The 19,649-nt window shown below is 41.9% G+C and overlaps 1 protein-coding gene across 5 annotated transcripts in view; it reads left to right on the forward strand.

The window, feature by feature from the left end:
- The window catches only part of ZBTB8A (zinc finger and BTB domain containing 8A), a 62,915-nt gene that overhangs the window by 21,175 nt on the left and 22,091 nt on the right, over positions 1–19,649 (forward strand). Inside the window, exons 1-2 of one of the 5 annotated variants that reach the window (XM_032877095.1) lie at positions 13,122–13,247; positions 14,184–14,379. The exons of 3 other annotated variants lie outside the window; for them this stretch is intronic. The gene's annotated coding sequence lies outside the window, so the exon portion shown is untranslated. Of the gene's footprint in view, positions 1–13,121; positions 13,248–14,082; positions 14,380–19,649 lie in introns of those variants that run through there. One more of the 5 variants, XM_032877096.1, reaches the window with a different exon arrangement.

Below are 19,649 nucleotides of genomic sequence, written 5' to 3' on the forward strand. Positions count from 1 at the left end.
GGATTAATCCCCATGTCAGGCTCTATACTGAGCGTGGATCCTGCTTGAGACTCTCTCTCCCTCTCCCACTGCCCCTCCCCCCACTCACACGTTCCCTCTCTCTCAAAAAAAAAAAAGAAAAAAAGGAAGAAAGAAATCTTTTCCCACCCCAATGTCCTGAAGATTTTCTCCTATGTTTTCTTCTAGAGATTTAACTTTTACATTTAGTTTCGTGATCCATTTTGAGTTTAAAATTTGTCTGTGGTGTAAAGTAAGGGTCAAGGTTTATTTTTATCCCCATAATGGATACCCAGTTGTTCTGGCACCGTTTGTTTGAAAATATTAGTATTCCCATGTTGAGTTATTGTGGCACCTTTTAAAAAATTTGATAAAATTGATAATATATTTGTGTGTTTATTTCTAGGGGTTTTTTTTCTTGCTTTTTTTAAATTAACATATATTACGTGTTTCAGGAGTACAGGTCTGTGATTCATCAGTCTTATACAATTCACAGTTTTCATCACAACACATACCCTCCCCAGTGCCCATTACCCACCCACCCCCCCCACCCCCTCCACTGCAGCAGCCCTCAGTTTGTTTCCTAAGATTTAGAGTCTCTTATGGTTTGTCTCCCTCTCTAGTTTCGTCTTGTTTCATTTTTTCCTCTCTTCCCCTATGATCCTCTGCCTTGTGTCTCAGATTCTACATATCAGTGAGAGCCTATGATAATTGTCTTTCTCTGATTGACTTACTTTGCTTAGCGTAATACCCTCTACTTCCACCCCTGTCGCTGCAAATGGCAAGATTTTGTGCTTTTTTTTTTTAAGATTTTATTTATTTATTTGACAGACAGAGATCACAAGTAGGCAGAGAGGCAGGCAGAGAGAGAGGAGGAAGCAGGCTCCCTGCCAGGCAGAGAGCCTGATGTGGGGTTCGATCCCAGGACCCTGGGATCATAACCCGAGCTGAAGGCCGAGGCTTTAACCCACTGAGCCACCCAGGCACCCGATTTTGTGCTTTTTGATGATTGCATAGTATTCCATTGTATGTATATACCACATCTTCTTTATCCATTCATCTTTCGATGGACATCTAGGCCCTTTCTGTAGTTTGGCTCTTGTGGACGTTGCTGCTATAAACATTGGAGTGCACATGCCCCTTTGGGTCACTATGTTTGTATCTTAGGGGTAAATACCCAGGAGTGCAATTGCCGAGTTGTAGTGTAGCTCTATTTTTAACTTCTTTTTTTTTTTTTAAGATTTTATTTATTTACCCGACAGACAGAGATCACAAGTAGGCAGAGAGGCAGGCAGAGAGAGAGAGGGGGGGGAAGCAGGCTCCCCGCTGGGCGGGGATCCCGATGTGGGGCTCGATCCCAGGACCCCGAGATCATGACCTGAGCCGAAGGCAGAGGCCTCAACCCACTGAGCCACCCAGGCGCCCCTATTTTTAACTTCTTGAGGAAACTCCATACTGTTTTCCAGAGTGACTACCAGCTTGCATTCCCATGTGTGTATATTTCTGGACTCTTCTATTCCATTGATCTACGTGTCTATCCTAATGTTAATACTGTACTGGTCAGGGAGCCTGGGTGGCTCAGTTGGTTGAGCATCCTACTCTTGATTTCGGCTCAGGTCATGATCTCAAGGTTATAGGATCGAGCCCCAAATAGAGCTCTGCACTCAGCATGGAATCTGCTTGTCCCTCTCCCTCTGCTCCTTCCCTCCCCCATCTCTAAAATAAATAAATAAATAATCTTTTAAAAAATACTGTACTGTCTTGGCCACTGTAGTTATATTAAATCTTAAAACCTTGTAAGACAGGTCCCTTTTATTCTTTTGAACATTGTTTTGACTATTCTAGGTCCATTGCATATCCTATAAATTTTAGAATCAGCTTGGTAATTTCTACAAAAAGAAGCTTTTTGGATTTTGATTAAGATTACATGGGATTTCATTGGTTAATCTGAATAGAATTGACATATTAACTGTTTGGTCTTTTGATTCATGTGTATGGCCTGTCTCTCCATTTATTTGGATCTTTGACATTCTCTCAGCCATTTTGTGGTTTTCAGTATACAGAGTTTGCATATATTTTAGTAATTCGATCCCTTAGTGTTTCATTTTTTTAAAGGTTTTTTTTTTTAAGATTTTATTTATTTATCTGACAAAGAGAGAGGGAACACAATCAGGCGGGGCGGGAGAGGGAGAAGCAGGCATCTCGTTGAGCAGGGAGCCAGATGTGGGCCTTGATCACAGGACCCTGGGATCATGACCTAAACCTAAAGCAGCTGCTTAACGATGGAGCCACCCAGGCGCCCAGTGTTTCATGTTTCTTAATGTTTTTATGAATGTGTTGTTTTTTTATTTCATTTTCTAATTGTTCATTATTAATTGACACAAGTAGAATTAATTTTTATATGTTGACCCTATATCTTGTGACCTTGTTAAATTCAGTTATTAGTTCTAGGAGAGTCTCTGTAGATCTCTGGGGATTTTTCATGTATATGATTTCTCTTGGGATTTACTTATTTGTACAGTGAGTAAACAGTGACAGACTTTTTTTCTTCCTTTTCACTCACTTTTATTTATTTTTCATTTCTTATTACATTGACCAAGACCCAGGTCAATGTTGAATACAAGTGGTGAGAGCACAGATTTTTGCCCTGTTCCCTATCTTGGAGGGGAAAGCATTCAGTCTTTTGCTTTTTGTACTCTTTACCAGTTCCCTTCTACTCCTATTTTGCTAGAGTTTTTATCATGAATGCGTATGTTTTTAATGAACCCATGTTTAATTTTTCAAATGCTTTTTCAGCATCTATTGATTTTTTTTTAAAGGATTTTTATTTATTCATTTGAAAGAGAGAGTGCATGCACATGCATGGGCGGGGAAGGAGCAGAGGGCAAGGGAGAAGCAGACCCCTCAATGAGCAGGGAATCTGTTGTGAGGCTTGATCCCAGGACCCTGAGATCATCATGACCTGAGCTAAAGGCAGACACTTAACCGACTGACCCACCCAGGCACCACTCTGCATCTATTGATAATCTTTTTTTTTCTTATTTATTCTGTGAACATTGTTAACATGGTGAATTGTGCAGATTGATTTTCAGCGATTAAACTGTCTTGCCGTCCTGGAATTAAACTTTGTTGTTGCCTTTTTATATATTTGATTTACTAATATAACATTATACATTTTTTGTGTCTGTTTTTACAAAGGGTATTATTCTGTAGTTTTCTTAGAGTGTCTTTGGTTTAGGTACAAGTATACTGGCCTCATAAAAAGAGTTGGGAAGTTTTCCTCCTTCCCTATTTCTTGAGTGTTTGTATGGGATGTGTATTATGCCTTCCTTAAATATCTAATATAACTTAACATTGAAGCCACTTGGGCCTGGAGTCTTTTTTGTGGGCAGATTTTAAAATTATATTTTTTTCTTTATTATTTTATGTTTAGTTTCTTTAATTGATATATGGCTGTTCAGACTTTTTATTTTTTCTTGTATCAGTTTTGACCATTTATATCTCTTAAGAAATGTGTTCATTTCAGGGTCCCTGGGTGGCTCAGTCAGTTAAGTGTTCTACTTGATTTTGGCTCAGGTCATGTTCTCAGGGTTGTGAGACTTGAGTCCTACGTCGGGCTCTGTGCTGGGTGTAACCTGCTTAAGATTCTCTCTCTCTCTCTCTCTCTCCCCTTCTCAGTCCTCCCTTCCCTCTCTCAAAAAAAGTGTTGGGGTGCCTGGGTGGCTCAGTCATTAAGCATCTGCCTAAACATCATGGTCCCAGTGTCCTGGGATCGAGCCCCATGTTGGGCTCCCTGTTCAGCGTGGAGCCTGCTTCTCCCTCTCCCATTCCCCCTGCTTGTGTTCCCATTCTCGCTGTGTCTCTCTCTGTCAAATAGGTAAATAAAATCTTTTTAAAAAGGGGTCATTTTGTATAAATTGTTGAATTATTGACGAAGAGTTGTTCATAATATTTTGGGGTTTTTTTAATGTCTGTAGGATCTGTAATGATGTTTCCCTCTTTTATTCCTGATATTGGTAATTTTGCATTTCTCTCTCTCTCTCTCTTTTTTTTTTTTTTGTTAATTGGCCAAGCTAGAGGCTGATAAATTTCATTGATATTCATATCAGTTTTATTGCTATTGATCAGTTTATTGTTATAGAGAACTAGCTTTTGGTTTCATTGATTTTCTTCTCTCATTTGCTCTGTTTCTATTTCATTTATTTCTGATCTTGTCTTTATTTATTTTCTTCCTTTCCCTTATGTTGGGTATATTTGATCTCCATTTATTAGCTTCTTATGTAGAAATGTAACTCACTGAGTTTTAGAACTTTTTTCTTTTCTCTTTTTTAAAATTTTATTTATTTATTTATTTTTAAAGATTTTATTCATTTATTTGACAGAGAGAGACCATGCATGCACAAGAAGGGGCAGTGGGTGGTAGAGGGAGAGGGAGAAGCAGACTCCACACCAAGCAGGGAGCCCGATGCAGGACTTGATCCCAGGACCCCAGGGTCATGACCTGAGCCAAAGGCAGACACCCAACCAACTGAGCCACTCAGGCGTCCCCTTTTTTTGTTTTAATATAAGCATTTGAAACTATACATTTCCCCCTAAACACTGCTTTAACTGAAAACAACAAATTTTGATATATTGTTTCATGCAGTTCAAAACACTTTCTAATATTGCTGTGATTTCTTTTATACATAGGTTATTTAGAAGTTTAATCTTCAGTTTCCAAATTTTGGGGGATTTCCATTTGCTATTGATGTCTAATTTAATTCCATATGGTCAGAGAATATACTTTATGTGACTACAATCCTTTAAATATATTAAAAGTTGTTTTATGGCCAGCCTATAGTCTATCTTGGTAAATGTTTGAAATACACTTAAAAAGAATGTATATTTTGCTGCTGTTGTGCAAAGTGTTCTATAAACATCAATTTGGTCAAGCTGGTTGATAGTGTTTGTCAAGTGTTTATACACTTATCAATTTTTCCATCTATTCCTCTATCAGTTACTGAGGAGTGTTGAAATATACAACAATAAATATAAATTTATTGTATTTCTCTTCACTTCTGCCAGTTTTTGCTTTCTGTATTTTGAACCTCTATTATTAGGTACATAGATACTTTTGGTTCTATTTTCTCAGTGAATTAATACTTTTAGAACTATAAAATCTTTTTAGCTCTGGTATTGGCTTGAGCCTACTTTGATATTAATATAACCTCCATCTCTCTTACAAATAGTGTTTTCATGGTATCCTTTTTACGTCTATTTACTCTTAATATCTGTATCTTTGTATTTAAAGTGGATTTCTTGTAGATAGCATATATTTGGTCATTTTTCATCCAGTCTGATAATCTTTTTAAGTGGAGTTGTGCATATTTGCATTTAATATAATTATCAATGTAGTTGGATTTATATGTACCATCTTCCTGGGTTTTTTTTTTATGTCATCTCTTTTTTTTCCTTTCCCACTCTTTTCTTGCCTTTTCCTTATCCTGCCTCAAAAAAGACTATTGAGTGATTTTTGTATTCTCCACTTTATCTCCACGGTTGGCTTATTAGCTTAAACTCTTTTTTTTACATTTAATTGTTGCTCTAAGGGTTACAACATGCATTTCCCTCATCACAGTATACATTTATCACTCATCACATATCACACCAGTTCATGTATAGCCGGAACGGGCAAACTACAGTCTTCAGGTCAAGTCTGGATCCCTGCCTCCTTTCATAAGTAAAATCCCAGCCATTCATTTACGTGTTGTTTATGGTATATTTTGTGCTACAGTGACAGAGTTGAGTTGTTGCAACAAGACCATTAGCCTGTAAAACCTCAAATATTTACTATCTTGCCTTTTACAGCAAAAGTTTGCAAACCTCTGATGTATAATGTAGTTCTGTTTCTCATCTTTTCTTCAAGTGCTTTTTCTGCTTCTGTCTTTTCCAGAACCTCAATTACAAACATATTAGACCATTTAATATCTTCCTACGTGTCACTAAGGCTCTGTTCATTTTTTAAATCATTCTTTTTTGTTTTACATGAAATAATCCAGCGCTATATCTTTGCATGCATGGATTATTCTTCTGTAGTTCGTAACCTGCTGTTATTAACCCCATCTAGTGAGTTTTAAATTTCTGCTGTTGTATTTTTGTTTCTAGGAATTTTACTTGTTTTTAATATCTTCTCTTTCTCTATATTCTTCATGTTTTTCTTTAAATTTTGAATGTATGTGTAATAACTGTTTTTACATCTTTGCTTGGTCTAGCATTCATTTCTGGATCTATTGACTAATTTTTCTTCTGATTCTAGCATGACTTTTATTTTTCACGTGTCTAGTACTTTTTGAAGGGATGATGGGCAAGGTAAACATGTGTTTTTGAGTGTCTGAATTTCGTGCCTTTATTTTATTTTATTTTTTAAAGATTTTATCTATTTATTTATTTAACAGAGAGAGACAGTGAGAGAGGGAACCCAAGCAGGGGCAGAGGGAGAGGGAGAAGCAGGCTTCCCGCTGAGCATGGAGCCTGATGTGGAGCTCGATCCCAGGACCCTAGATCATGACCTGAGTGGAAGGCAGACGCTTAATGCCTGAGCCACCCAGGCGCCCCAATTTCATGCCTTTAAAGACCTTGAATTTTTGCTCTACTTGCTAGTTAAGTTGCTAAGGGATCAGCTTGATGATTTACGGCCTGTTTTTTAGTTTGGGGGACAGTTCTAGAATGATCTTTACTGTTGAGTTAGGTTAGTCCTTCTACTTAAGTGTTACTGTTTTAGTTTCTCTATTTAATGCCTTAGGTGTTCAGTGAAGAATTCTCACTTTGGCTGGTCAAAACTTAATTGTCTCTTAACTCTCTGTAAGCTCTGGGAATTCTTCTGCTTACACTTCTGTTTACTCAGACTCTGGGAGTTTCACACTATACATACAGATTAGTGTTTAGGACAGACTTAGAATACTCCTCTACAGATTTATTGACCCCATTGCCTGTGTAGTTATCTCATCTAGTACTTTACCCTACAACTTCCAGGTACCTCAGCCATGGTGAACTCAGCCCCTGTCCCCCACTTCCGCTTTTTTTTTAATAGGCTCCACACCGAACATGGAACTTGAACTCACAACCCTGAGATTAAGAGTCACATCCTCCATGGACTGAGCCAGCCTGACGCCCATGTTCAGTCCCTTTTGATTTCCCCTTCCATTAACACAATCTAGAAAGCCAAAGTGATTGGCTAACCTCATTTGATTCTCAGAGATCATCACCCTACTTTTTCTGTTTTTTATTGTCCAAAAGCAGTTTTTTCATGTATTTTATCCAGTTTTCAAATTGTTTATAGCAGAATGAAAGTCTAGTATCAGTTATTCCAGCAGAGCAAAAGCCCAAGAATTTTACTTTGGAAAATAGTTTTCTAATTTGACTTTTGCATTTTTTTAAAAGATATTATTTATTTATTTGACAGACAGAGATCTCAAGTAGGTGGAGAGGCAGGCAGAGAGAGAGAGAGAGGAGGAAGCAGGCTCCCCACTGAGCAGAGAGCCCGATGCGGGGCTCAATCCCAGGACCCTGAGATCATGACCTGAGCTGAAGGCAGAGGTTTAACCCACTGAGCCATCCAGTTGCCCCGCTTTTTGCATTTTTTTTTAAGTAGGCTCCATGCCCAACATGGAGCCCAATGTGGGGCTTGAACTCAAGACCCCAAGATCAAGACCTGAGCTGTGATCAAGAGTCAGACACCCAACTGATTGAGCCACCCAGGTGCCCCTACTTTTGCATTTTAAAGATACATAATATCACCTGTAACCAATAGCAGTAACTATTTCATCGTTTCCAATATTCGTATTTTATACTTAATCATCTTGCCTAATTCATGGACTAGTACATCCAGGACAGTATTAAATAATAATATTGATACTTTCCTGGTATTTTTCCCTAAAGGTAGATGGGAAAGCACATATAGAGATAACATTGGGAGTTAATGTAGACATTGGAGGAAAAGACACTGTCAAATGGTATTGGTGAAGATATAAACTGATATAATGTTTTGGGAAGGTAATCTGCACCCACTCAGCAACTCTACTTCTAGGAATCAGGTTATCTCACAAGTGCTCAAAGATCTGTGTGCAAGGGTGTTTGTTGCAGCATCATTTATAATAGCAAAAAATTGTAAAGTCATAACCCATGACCATGTTTCAGATGAGAATAGAGGAAGTATTAGATTTTAGCTGACAGGATATGATAGTAAAAAATTGGATATTGATTTGATGCTTCTCTAGCAGTATTCCCGGGTGTCTTGTTTTTGGCAGGGGTATGGCATAGCCCTGAGAATGTTCTCCTTCTGTTAGCATAGTGTCCTTATTTGTCTGTGCTCTGGCGACGTACAGGAACACAGAGAAGTCTGGGTCTTTGGGCGTAGGATGAGAATATGAAGGCCCCAATCTCTAACCACATGATTCAGCCTTTTTTATATAATAATTTCTGGATTTTGAAGGAAATTTGAAGCCCACTATTAGCCAGAATTCTGGATTACATTAAACATGGAAGAAACTTCATTATAGAAACAGCCCCTTGAACATTAATTAATTAGAGTGCTCTTCAGCTCTAAATATGTTTATATTTGTAAATTTGATACGGTACTGAATTGTAGTTAATGCATTCTTAAAAGAACTGCCTAGCCAGTCCAATACAGTTCGCCGTGATGAGAGCTGATTTAGCAGCCGGTGTGTTCCTGAGTTTGAGAGGCTCCACTAATCTGTGTTCCCAGGTCTTGGTTTCCCCTTCTATCATTATTATGTGTTTTGCTAAATGATTTTGGCCCATAATGATTTATCACAGGTATGCAGGTTTTAAGGCTAAAATTACTGTAAGAGTATTAAACAGAAATTTTACTTCAGATTTTAAAATGGGTACTTTAGGGGCGCCTGGGTGGCTCAGTCGGTTAAGCATCTGCCTTCGGCCCAGGTCGTGATCCCACGTCCTGGACTGGAGTCCTCCCTCAGGCTCCCTCCTTCTCCTTCCACCTACCGCCCTCCCTGCTTGTGCTCTCTCTCTTTGACAAATAAATAAATACAACCTTAAAAAAAAATAAAGTGGATATTTTACAGTGGCTTGAGCCAGGGAAACACCTTCAAAAGACTTGTCAACTGTTATTTCGAGATTGGTAGAAGACTTCTGACATCATGGAAATTACCCTAAAGTTATTGTAGCCTGCAAAGAAATTATTCACGACTGTGTACGTGAACAAAACTGAAGGAAACTTGGCCCGCAGGCATGCTAGGACTTCAGGGGATATGAAGGAAAAAGATAGCTGCAACAGAGCTTCACCAGAGACCATGCTCTAGTGATATGATAACCTGAATTGCACTGAGGACATTAAATTAATGTTCCCATTTATGAAAATGTGTTCTCTCTGCTAAATAGAGTATTCTTGAATGTGCTACAGGTGCAGCCTTGGAGAGTGGCACAAATTAGAAATAAATGACTCTTGGTCACACATTATAGAAACTCAAATTTCAACACAGAAGGAAATGTGAGTCGCCTGGGTGGCTCATTCGTTAAGTGTCTGCTTTCGGCTCAGGTCATGATCCCAGGGTCCTGGGATTGAGCCCTGCATCGGGCTCCCTGCTCAGTGGGAAGCCTGCTTCTCCCTCTCCCACTCCCCCGCTTCTGTTCCCTCTCTCACTGTGTCTCTCTCTGTCAAAAACAATAAATAAAATCTTAAAAAAAAAAAAAAAGGAAAGGAAATGTATTGACTCTTGTAACTACAAACGAGCATTGGCTCTAGGCGCTACTGGGTCCAGGAATTAGGCTAATGTCATCAGGACTCTCTAGAACAGTTTTGTCTGGCTTTCCTCTGTGTTAACATCACTGTTAGGTGGGTTAATCTCTTGTTGAAGGTACCTTTTTATAGTTCTAGGCTTTTATGTTTCTTAAGGCCCAAGCTCTCATGTAGTGAGAGCTTTGTTCTCCATGATACACCCTGAAGGAGGACTCAGACTGATCACTCTGGTCCGTGTGCCCATGAGCTCAGCAAGACCAAGGAATAAGCAGCACCACAAGCTGTGGAAGGCAGATCCCAAAAGAAAAATAGGAATCCCTTGCTGCGGAAGAGAAAAGGATGTTCTGTCCACGAAGACGACAGAGGTCCGAGTGTAATAACAGAAACGGAAGGAGGGTCATGTAGAAGTACCCTAGAAGGTTATGAGTGACGTGACTTAATGCCTGTGATCTGATTTTTAAATATTCTGGGGGAAAAAAGTGGAGGCCAAGAGAAGACAGAAAATTATCAAAACTGATCGGCATTAAAGCTGGGTAGTAAATACACAAGCATTCCATATATGACCTCCTCTGCCTTGTTGTGTGTTTAAAGTTCTACTTAAAGAAGTTAAAGACAAAAATAAGTGCAGTTTCTAGTTGACTACGATTGTTTCTGTTTCTAAGAAAGAAAAGGTAAGAGAGATGCTGAGAGGAAGGATTGTATGTCATTTGCCCAGAAGGGCGAGTCTCAAGATAGATCCTTTTCTTAGCCGATTTATCTATTTTTGGTCCTAGAAATGTTATCAGTCAGGGTCTACTCAGGAAAACAGAAACCACTCTGGGTATTTCAAAGAGAGGTAACTGATTATATGAAATCGGTTCTGAAAGTCTGAGAAGGGCTAGAACAGCAAAATGGAAAAGAGAGCCCAGGGGGAACGAGAAGGATTCTTAATACATCAGAAGCTGCCGTGCCCCTGACCTGAAGCCCACAGGTCTGCGCTGTCCGCTGTGCATTTGAGCTGCTGTCACGGTCAGGTCTGGATCTCCCAAGGACCTGCCACTTCTATCACAGATGGAAAGTTCAAAGAGTAGGAAGGCCGTGGAGTCCAGAATCACCGACCCCTACGCCACTACACCCAACAGCCAGCAGCCACCAGCAACTGCTGCATTTCCACTGCCCCAGGCAGGAAACTTCTTTTCCTTTGACTGACTTCCTATTGGTGCTTCCTATTGACAGACTCGAAAAGGAAGCCAGCTGCAAGGAAGGAAGCCTAGGAAATGTCGTTTGTAGAATTCCATTCCCATCAGTAGAGAGTAGAGCATGACCGGGGTTGGGCGGAGAGACGACATGTAAAGGACTAGCATCGTCCATCCTCTGGGCAACTTGGCATCTGTATCTACCACTCTTCCCATATTTAAAACTTTTATTTTAAAGATTAATTTATTTTGATAGAGAGAGAGAGTGTGTGTGTGTGTGTGTGCGCGCGCGCGTGTGCACAAGTGGGAGGGCAGAGGGACAGGGAGAGGGAATCTCAAGCAGACTCCTCACTGAGCATGGAGTCTGGTGTGGGGCTTGATCTCATGACTCTGAGACCACCACCTGAGCTGAAACCAAGAGTTACAGCCCCAACCGACTGTACCATCTAGGCGCCCCCACCCCCAATATTTATGAGTCTGCTTTACATTATGTAACTATCCTTAGTACAAAAAAAAGATGGCCTCACCCTCTCCCAAAATGGGAGATGTTAATTCCCCTTTTAGGTCAGTCATAATCAAATTTAATGGAATCAGGACCCCTAGGTGGCTCAGTCAGTTAAGTGTCCGACTCCTGATTTCTGTTTGGGTCATGATCTCAGGGTTATGAAATGGGGCTCCATGTCAGGCTTGCACTGGGCATGGAGCCTGCTTAAGAGTCTCTCTCTCTCTCCCTCTGCCCTTCCCCCCATAAAAACGTTTTTTTAATGGAATCATGTGAAGATTCCCTGCTGGAAGTATTCCTATCTTGGGAGCCAAAACCTTAGGAGAGAGAGAAGGCAAAAATTCTGTCAGTGGGTTACTAGAAGTAAAGGTGAAAAAGCTTCCATCTCTTAATTTCTGTGAGAATGATTTCGAATGCATTTACCATTTAAATTGATGGTAAAGCAGATTACTCTCCCTAATGTGGTGAGCCTCGTCCAATCAGTTGAAGGCCTGCATGGAACAAAAGGCTGATCCTCCCCCAAGTAAGAGAGTATTTCCTCCTACCTGTACCTTGAGCTTACACATTGGTTTTTCCCTGCCTTTGGACTCAAACTGAAACACTGGCTCTCCCTGGGTCTCAAGCCTGCCAGCCTTGAAACTGTAACTCACCCCATTGGCTCTCCTGGTTCTCAGGCCTTTAGTCTTGGACTGGAACCACACTGTCAGCTCCCCTGGGTCTCCTGCTTGCCAGCTGCAGATTTTTTGACTTATTACCCTCCAGAATCATTTGAGCCAATTCCTTGTAATAAATCATATATGTATTCTATTGGTTCTGTTTCTCCAGAGAGCCCTAACTAATACAAGAACTGTCGTAATTTTCTCTCAAATTCTAAGGGCTATGTTTCCCCTGTTGGGGTTGGTCATAGGCTCCATTCAGCATCCCTGTTCCCCACAAACCTCTAACACCACTCGAGTTGCTGTGTCTTAAGGCCTACATAGCAGAGCAACCTTCACTATAGCCTGGACATTGTGCAGAATCTTTTCTTGCCCTGGCCACAGTTAAAATTTGCCATCTTGGGCACCTGGGTGGCTCCATCAGTTAAGCATCTGCCTTCAGCTCAGTTCACGATCCCAAGATCCTGGGATGGAGCCCCGTGTTGGGATCTCTACTCAGCAGAGAGCCTGCTTCTCCTTCTCCCTCTGCCTGCCTCTCTGCCTACTTGTGTGCGCTCTCTCTCTCTGTCAAATAAATAAAGAAAATCTTTTAAAAATAACTCACCATCTTATGAGTTACTCAGTATAAAGGTTGAAATAGAACCTATATGCGGTATAGTGTTGCTCCCAGACCAGAAGTTTCCTACAACTTGTTTTTCTTGGTGGGGAGCATAAAGTACAACAGTTTGTCTTTTACCTTATCATGGGCTAATCCCAATTTGTCCCAGATCATGTGACCCCTAAACCTTTCAACAAGGAGGGAGGACCCTCAACCTTCATGGTCTTTGTCTCCTACCTTCAGTCATGCATTTGTCTTACTAAGGTATCAAGGATAGTGGCCATGTTCTGCTCATTGTGTCTAGTCGGCATGGTATCACCAAGTGTGATGTCCCTGGCAGGTAAAAGCGAACTGTTGCTCGTGCCTCTTGCTAATCCATATAGAGACAAAAACATTTCTCCACATCAAGGGCTGTCTTGCAGATGCTGGTTACTATGTTGGTTTGTTCCAGTGGAAAGATCACATCTGGGAAACAGCTACAGTTAGAATTACTCATTGATTAAGGACACTGTAATCTACAGTCAGCCTCCGGGACCCATCCACCTTCTACAGAGGCCAAATGGTGAATTAAATGCAGAAGTGATGGCAATCACCACCCTAACATCTTTGAAGCCTTTGCTGCTGGCATTAGTCTCTGCTTATCCCCTAGAGATGTAGTATGGGTTTTAGTTTATCCTGGTAGGGAGGGAAAGTTTGTTCCTTCTTACCGTAATAGCCATCACATCATGATTAGGGAGCAAATATGGGGCTTCTGCCAGTTGCTAAGTGGGACTTTTTGGAACTATACTTTAGAAACCGGGGAAATTGCCGTAGGGTGAGATCAACTCAGGCCAGAATCCCATTTATCACTTGACCTCAATGAGTTGCTCCCTTGACTGGTGGATCAGATGGTGTTCTGGATACCTAGGGATTAACACCAGTTCAGAACCAGTATCTGGCAATCCCTGGAAGGGATTCAGAGAAATTTCAGATATTTCTTCAGTCATCCTACTGCATGGTTTCATTTACATTCATTGAGTAATGACTTACTAGGACATTATTTCAGGTCTCTTTGAGGAAGACATGAGGGAAATGTTCTAGTATGTACTTGTGGTAGTATAGTACTACTTCGATCAAAGGTTCAGTAATCCCAGTTCTATAAATTGGAGTAGGTCTGAAGTGTATATGACAGGCTGTCATGCTCCAATATGGCAAACCAGGTCAGCGTCTTCCTCAAGGGACCTAGAGTTTCTAGTTGTTTTTGCTTTTGTTTGTTGGTTGGATTTTTTGGTTATATAGATCAGTTTCATACTTTAGTAAACTATTCATCTAGATAATTCCTAGAGATGACATAATCAACTAGCTATCACCAAAAATCCACCCCTGCTGTATATATATGGTAATTGTGTACACGTTGTCTGTGGCTTTTAACCACTGTCACTTGGCCTTTGCCACCCTGGGACCTCATCATCCCCATTTCAGTAAAAACATCTCCTTTTGTGCCATTTCCATCCTATAGGTGACAGCCACAATATCTTAGTGAAGGAAGAATCCTCTGGACATCCGGGTTTCTTCCACATTATGCCAGAAGTTCTGGCATCTCAGCTTCACTGAATATAGTCCACCCTTGAGTTCCAGTTGTGGTCTGCCCATGAAACAAGTTTTTAGAACCATTCCCAAGTGTTTGAACTAACACATAAAATCCACAATCTCTGGTAAGTGTACCCCTAGCAATAAACCCAGCTTGTTGCAACATTGTTATCCCTCAGAATCCATTACTAAACATATTCCCGGTTTCTGCCAAGGTGAATTAGGAAAGTCTTGCAATATTTTATGTATAAATTATCTCCTCCCACGTGATACTTTTTCATTATCCCCTTGGGAAATGCTGATTCTGGTTATGGTCTGGTGGCAATGAGGGGTGGTGAGGTGAGTCTGGAGGAAAATTGGCATCCCCTTGCAAGGTCATTGCCTCAGGTGTGTTATTAGAGTCTTCAAGCAAGGGAAAGCTTGTCTCCTCAGACAAAGAATTGGCTGCTTCCTGGCAAGGGGGAGGCTCATGGGAATGTAGACGCTCAAGGTTCTCAGATCATCGGAATCCATTCACATGTTCCCCTTCCAGGTCTCGGGGTCTCCTTCACCATCAATACCCATCACATAAGAGACTTGGTCAGATGTAAAATCAACTTATGTTGTAATTTTACAACCCACACAATTACATTTAGTGTCTAGGTTTTAGCTCTGTCCGTCCTGTGGCTTCACAGAGGCTCCTTTGGGGCCACTGTCGAAGTTCTCTGGTTTCCTAACGGTGACTTGAGCTGGGTTTAAAGCTTGGAGCTTATCATTTCCTTTCTGTTATTGCCCCAGTACAATCAGAAGCAGCTCACCTGATGAGGATGAGTCCTTGTAGTTGTCATTACTAATATCATGGTCAAATACAGCAGCCTCCAGTCACCCAAAGTGTGTAATCATCATGCCACTACATGACACGGATTACCAGCATTTCCATTCTTCAGTGGGAATAAGGCCATCATTCTGTTCTGGGTCTGTTCAAGGTCAAAACAGTCAGCGAACCAATCCCCAAACCCTACTTTGGACAGTCTATTTCCTCGGACCTTTTCTGTTACCAAGATGCTATAATAAGAGTCCCATCAAAGGGCGTCTGGGTGGCTCAGTGAATTAAGCCTCTGCCTTCGGCTCAGGTCACGATCCCAGGGTCCTGGGATTGAGCCCTGCATCAGGCTTTCTGCTCGGCAGGGAGCCTGCTTCCCCCTCTCTCTCTCTGCCTGCCTCTCTGCCTACTTGTGATCTCTGTCTGTCAAATAAATAAATAAGATCTTCTTAAAAAAAAAAAAAAAGAGTCCCATTGAGAAAAGCCATTCGAGATATTCCAGGCAAGGATAATTCGGTACTGGAAATTAGACAGGTGTGGGAAGGTATGGAAGGGCACAGATGAGGATAGGGGCTGGAGGAACAAAAAGAAAGAAGGGATTGAGACTCAGGATCACAAGCTGCTGACGCCCCTTTAAGCTGGAGCCCACAAGCACGTACCCGCTGCTGCACTTTGGAGATGCAGCCAGTCCTGGATCCGCTGAAGAGGCACCACTTCGATCTGTGCTGGAACCACCAGAAAGATTCTGCATCTGCCTGAGCTGCCGTTGTCCACAGTTACGCCCCCCGGCTGCTCTGCGGCAATCACCTGCAACGGGGAGCACTGGAATGGGAAGTTTCCCTCCTCCTCTGGTCCTCTGAGTCCCGTGTTCCATATCCTGCGGGAAGCCAGCTGGTGAGAGATCCTGGGTCATGTAGTTTGCAGCCTTTCAGCCCCATCAGAGCAGAGCAGAGCAGCACATAAAAAGGCAGTTTGGGGGCTTTAAAACCATAGGTAAATAACCGGTACAGAACCTAAAATCAGTTGCCTTAGTTAGGAGGGCATTGCTTCCTTATAGGGGCAAAGAAAAACTTATTCAGCCATAGATGGGTAGGTTAAGGAAAGACAGCGGCTTCTCCTGCCTGTCAATTGCTGTAGTCTACCAATGAAGCAGTTTCCCCGGGAGAAGTCCCCTAAATATTTACTGAGCATCACCATGCTATAAGCTGAGCTCAAGCTGTAACACTTTAATCTTGTGATTTAAGTGGAAAGTCTAAATCAGAGTAGATTAGAAATCAGATACACATTTTTTTTAAAGGATTGATTTATTTTGGAGAGAAAGCACAGGAGCGAGAGGCAGAGGGAGAGGGGGAGGGAGAACCCCAAGCATTCTCCCTGCTGAGTGTGGACCCAACTTGGGGCTCGATCTCCTGCCATGAGATCACGACCTGAGCCGAAGTCAAGAGTCAGATGCTTAACCGACCGGGTCACCCAGGCGCCCCATCACATACACATTTTTTTTTTTAAGATTTTTATTTATTTATTTGACAGACAGAGATCACAAATAGGCAGAGAGTCAGGCAGAGAGAGAGAGAGAGAGAGGAGGAAGCAGGCTCCCCGCTGATCAGAGAGCCTGATGCGGCACTCAATCCCAGGACCCTGAGACCATGACCGGAGCTGAAGGCAGAGGCTTAACCCACTGAGCCACCCAGGCGCCCCCACATACACATTTTTATATAACTACTGTAATTCTATCATACTTCCCATATCCTCATCATTTTCACAGATAATGCTATTTTACTTAGAGATCAAAGGCATCTGAAATGAACTCCGATATCATCCTTTCCAGTGATAACCACTTTAGTGTGTTCTCAGTCTCATTCCTTCCTGCTTTATCTGGGAATTTATTTCTTCAGGGACTTATTTCTTTCCAAAACATTCACATTCTTCTTCATGTTGACCACACCTCCCCTTACTATCACTGTGTCCCTTATTCTTTCCCTATAGGCAAAATTCCGTGAAAAGAGTTGTGGGTACTTGTTTCTCTCATCCCATTCTCGCTAAAACCCACCTTAACACAGACACACACGCACACAGAACACAGGTCCACACACACAACCGGCCCCCACACATAAACACACCCCCGGGGCACTGATACATCCAGTGGTTGACTTAGTCCCCGACTTACCAAAGCAAACCAGCTGATTGACCCTTCTCCTTGAAACGCTTTCTTCAGGGCGCCAGCATAGCTCAGTTGTTAAGCATCTGCCTTCAGCTCAAGTCATAATCCCAGGGTCCTGGGATTGAGCCCCGTGTCGGGCTCCCTGCTCAGTGGAAAGCCTGTTTCTCCCTCTCCCACTCCCCCTGCTTGTGTTCCCTCTCTCGCTGTCTCTCTGACAAGTAAATACATAAAATCTTGAAAGAAAGAAAGAAGGAAAGAGAAGGAAGGAGGGAGGGAAGAAAGAAAGAAAAGAAAAAAGAAAAGAAAAGAAAAAAAAAGAAAGAAACACTTTCTTCACTTCCAGAGTAGCTTTCTGGTTTTCCTCGGGTATCTTTGTCAGGGCGAGGGGCTCACCTCTGTTCCATGTGGCCTGCCTCCTTTGGTAGACACATCCAGTTTCATGATTTTAAATACCATCCAAATGCTGATTCCCAGTCTCACATCCCCAGCCTGGACCTATTTCCTCAATTCTACTCATGTATTCAACTGCCCACCCTTTATCTCTTGTTGGATGGATAACAGGACCCAGGAACCGTGTCCAAACGTGAGCTGCAGAGACTAGTCCCCACAGGTTCCTCTCCTTGTCTTTCCCATTGCAGCAGATGGGACCTCCGCTCGGCCAGTACTCACGCCTATACACCCTGGGGTCACCCCTGTTGGTTCTCTGGCTCTCCCTGTTGGTTCTCTGGCTCTCCCTGCCGTACGTGTGTTACCTGGTCTTGGTCCTGGTGTGTGTCCACTGGAGTGTGAATTGCCTTTTCCCTTTTATCTATTCAGAGTCTTTTCATTAAGCCTCTTAAACTTATTCTTAATCCTATCTTGGAATTACAGCCTCCTTTTCGGGGCTCAGTATCTGGTACTGGAAATTCAGCTGCCAGTGGGCATTTCACTTGAGGTAATAGTCCTGTGACTGCCCTTTGATAAGGTCTGTGCTGGTGGTCATTCCTCAGCCTTCTTCCAAGTTCCTCTGTTTCTCCTTCCGCTTGTCAAAGGCAGTGCTCAGGTCTCTCCTGTCTTGTTTAACAGCGAAAGCAAATTTCCCACTTCGCTTTCGCTGTTAAACATCCTCCCACTATCAACTCTCAGGTGCCTGTTTGAATTTGCACGCAGCGACTACTGTTTGCAACACTGAACAGTACTGATGCTCACTCAAATCATCTATAAATTGCCTGGAAAGCAAATTCTTATTGAAACTTAAACTAAAAAAAAAAAAAAGAAAAAGTTCCATTTTTCCCCCAAGGAATTAACTTTTCGCTAAAACTTTTAAGAATAGAGTTAGTGTTTTTAATAACACTTTCTTATTTGAAAAAGAGTGGGCAATGTCTTGGACATCAGTGAATCATTCCTCTGTGAAACCAACTTTGATTCCTTTCAGAGTTAGGAGTAGATTTTAAAGAAAAGTTGCACTAATAATTAGATGAAAGTTATCAAAGAATTCAGAATCTTTAGAAATAACTTATGAATTGGGATTCTCTGGTTACAAACAAAAGGAAAGCCAACTCATATTGGCTTAAGGGAAACGACATATATTGGGTCAGGTAACTGAAAAGTCCAAGGATAGGTAGATACATCCAAAGGCATGGCTGGGACTAGGGCTGGTGTTGGCAAAAGGCAACCTGTGGCTGTTTTTGTAAATAAAGCTTTATTGGAACACTGCCACGCCCATTGCTTCTCCTATTGTCTGTGGCTGCTTTCGTGCTACAGTGGCAGAATTGAGCAATCTAGTGGTGAGGTTGAGGAGTTATGAGAAGGACCTCTGGCCCGCTATGATGTGTGGGGTTTTCCTGCAAATGAAGCAATTCTTCAACACTAATTCAACTCAGTTCTGACACTATCTACGTGGAGATGGCTTCGATTCACGGGTTAAGGGCTCAGTCCCACAAGCCTGTCTCGACTTAGGAGCCCATCGCTGGTCCAGGTTGTCACCACATATGCACCACTGATGCTGTAAATCAGAGGACCTCCTCCTTGGGTTCGATTAGTTTGCTAGATTAGAGTGGCTCACAGAACTAAGGAAACCCGTTTACTCACTAGATGACCAGCTCATTACAAATGATATTAAAGGATACAGATGAATAGCCAGATGAAGGGATACACAGGGTCAGGTCCTTTCAAATGCAGGAGGAACTTCTGTCCCATGGAGTTTGGGGCCAGCAAGTGGATGTGTTCTGGTTCACCAACCTGGAAGCTCTCAGAACCCTGTCCTTTTGGGGTTTTATGGAGGCTTCATTACATATGCGTGATTGATTAAATTATTGGCCATTGGTAACTGATTCAACCTCCAGTTCCTCTCCTCTCTCCAGAGGTCATGGGGAGGGACTGAAAATACCAACCCTCAAGTCTAATAAATCCAATCTAATGGTTGGTTTCCCTGCACACCCCACCCCTGCATC

Source organism: Lontra canadensis, unplaced genomic scaffold, assembly GCF_010015895.1.
Source record: "Lontra canadensis isolate GAN:19392208 unplaced genomic scaffold, GSC_riverotter_1.0 scaffold60, whole genome shotgun sequence".
Lineage (NCBI taxonomy): Eukaryota > Metazoa > Chordata > Mammalia > Carnivora > Mustelidae > Lontra > Lontra canadensis.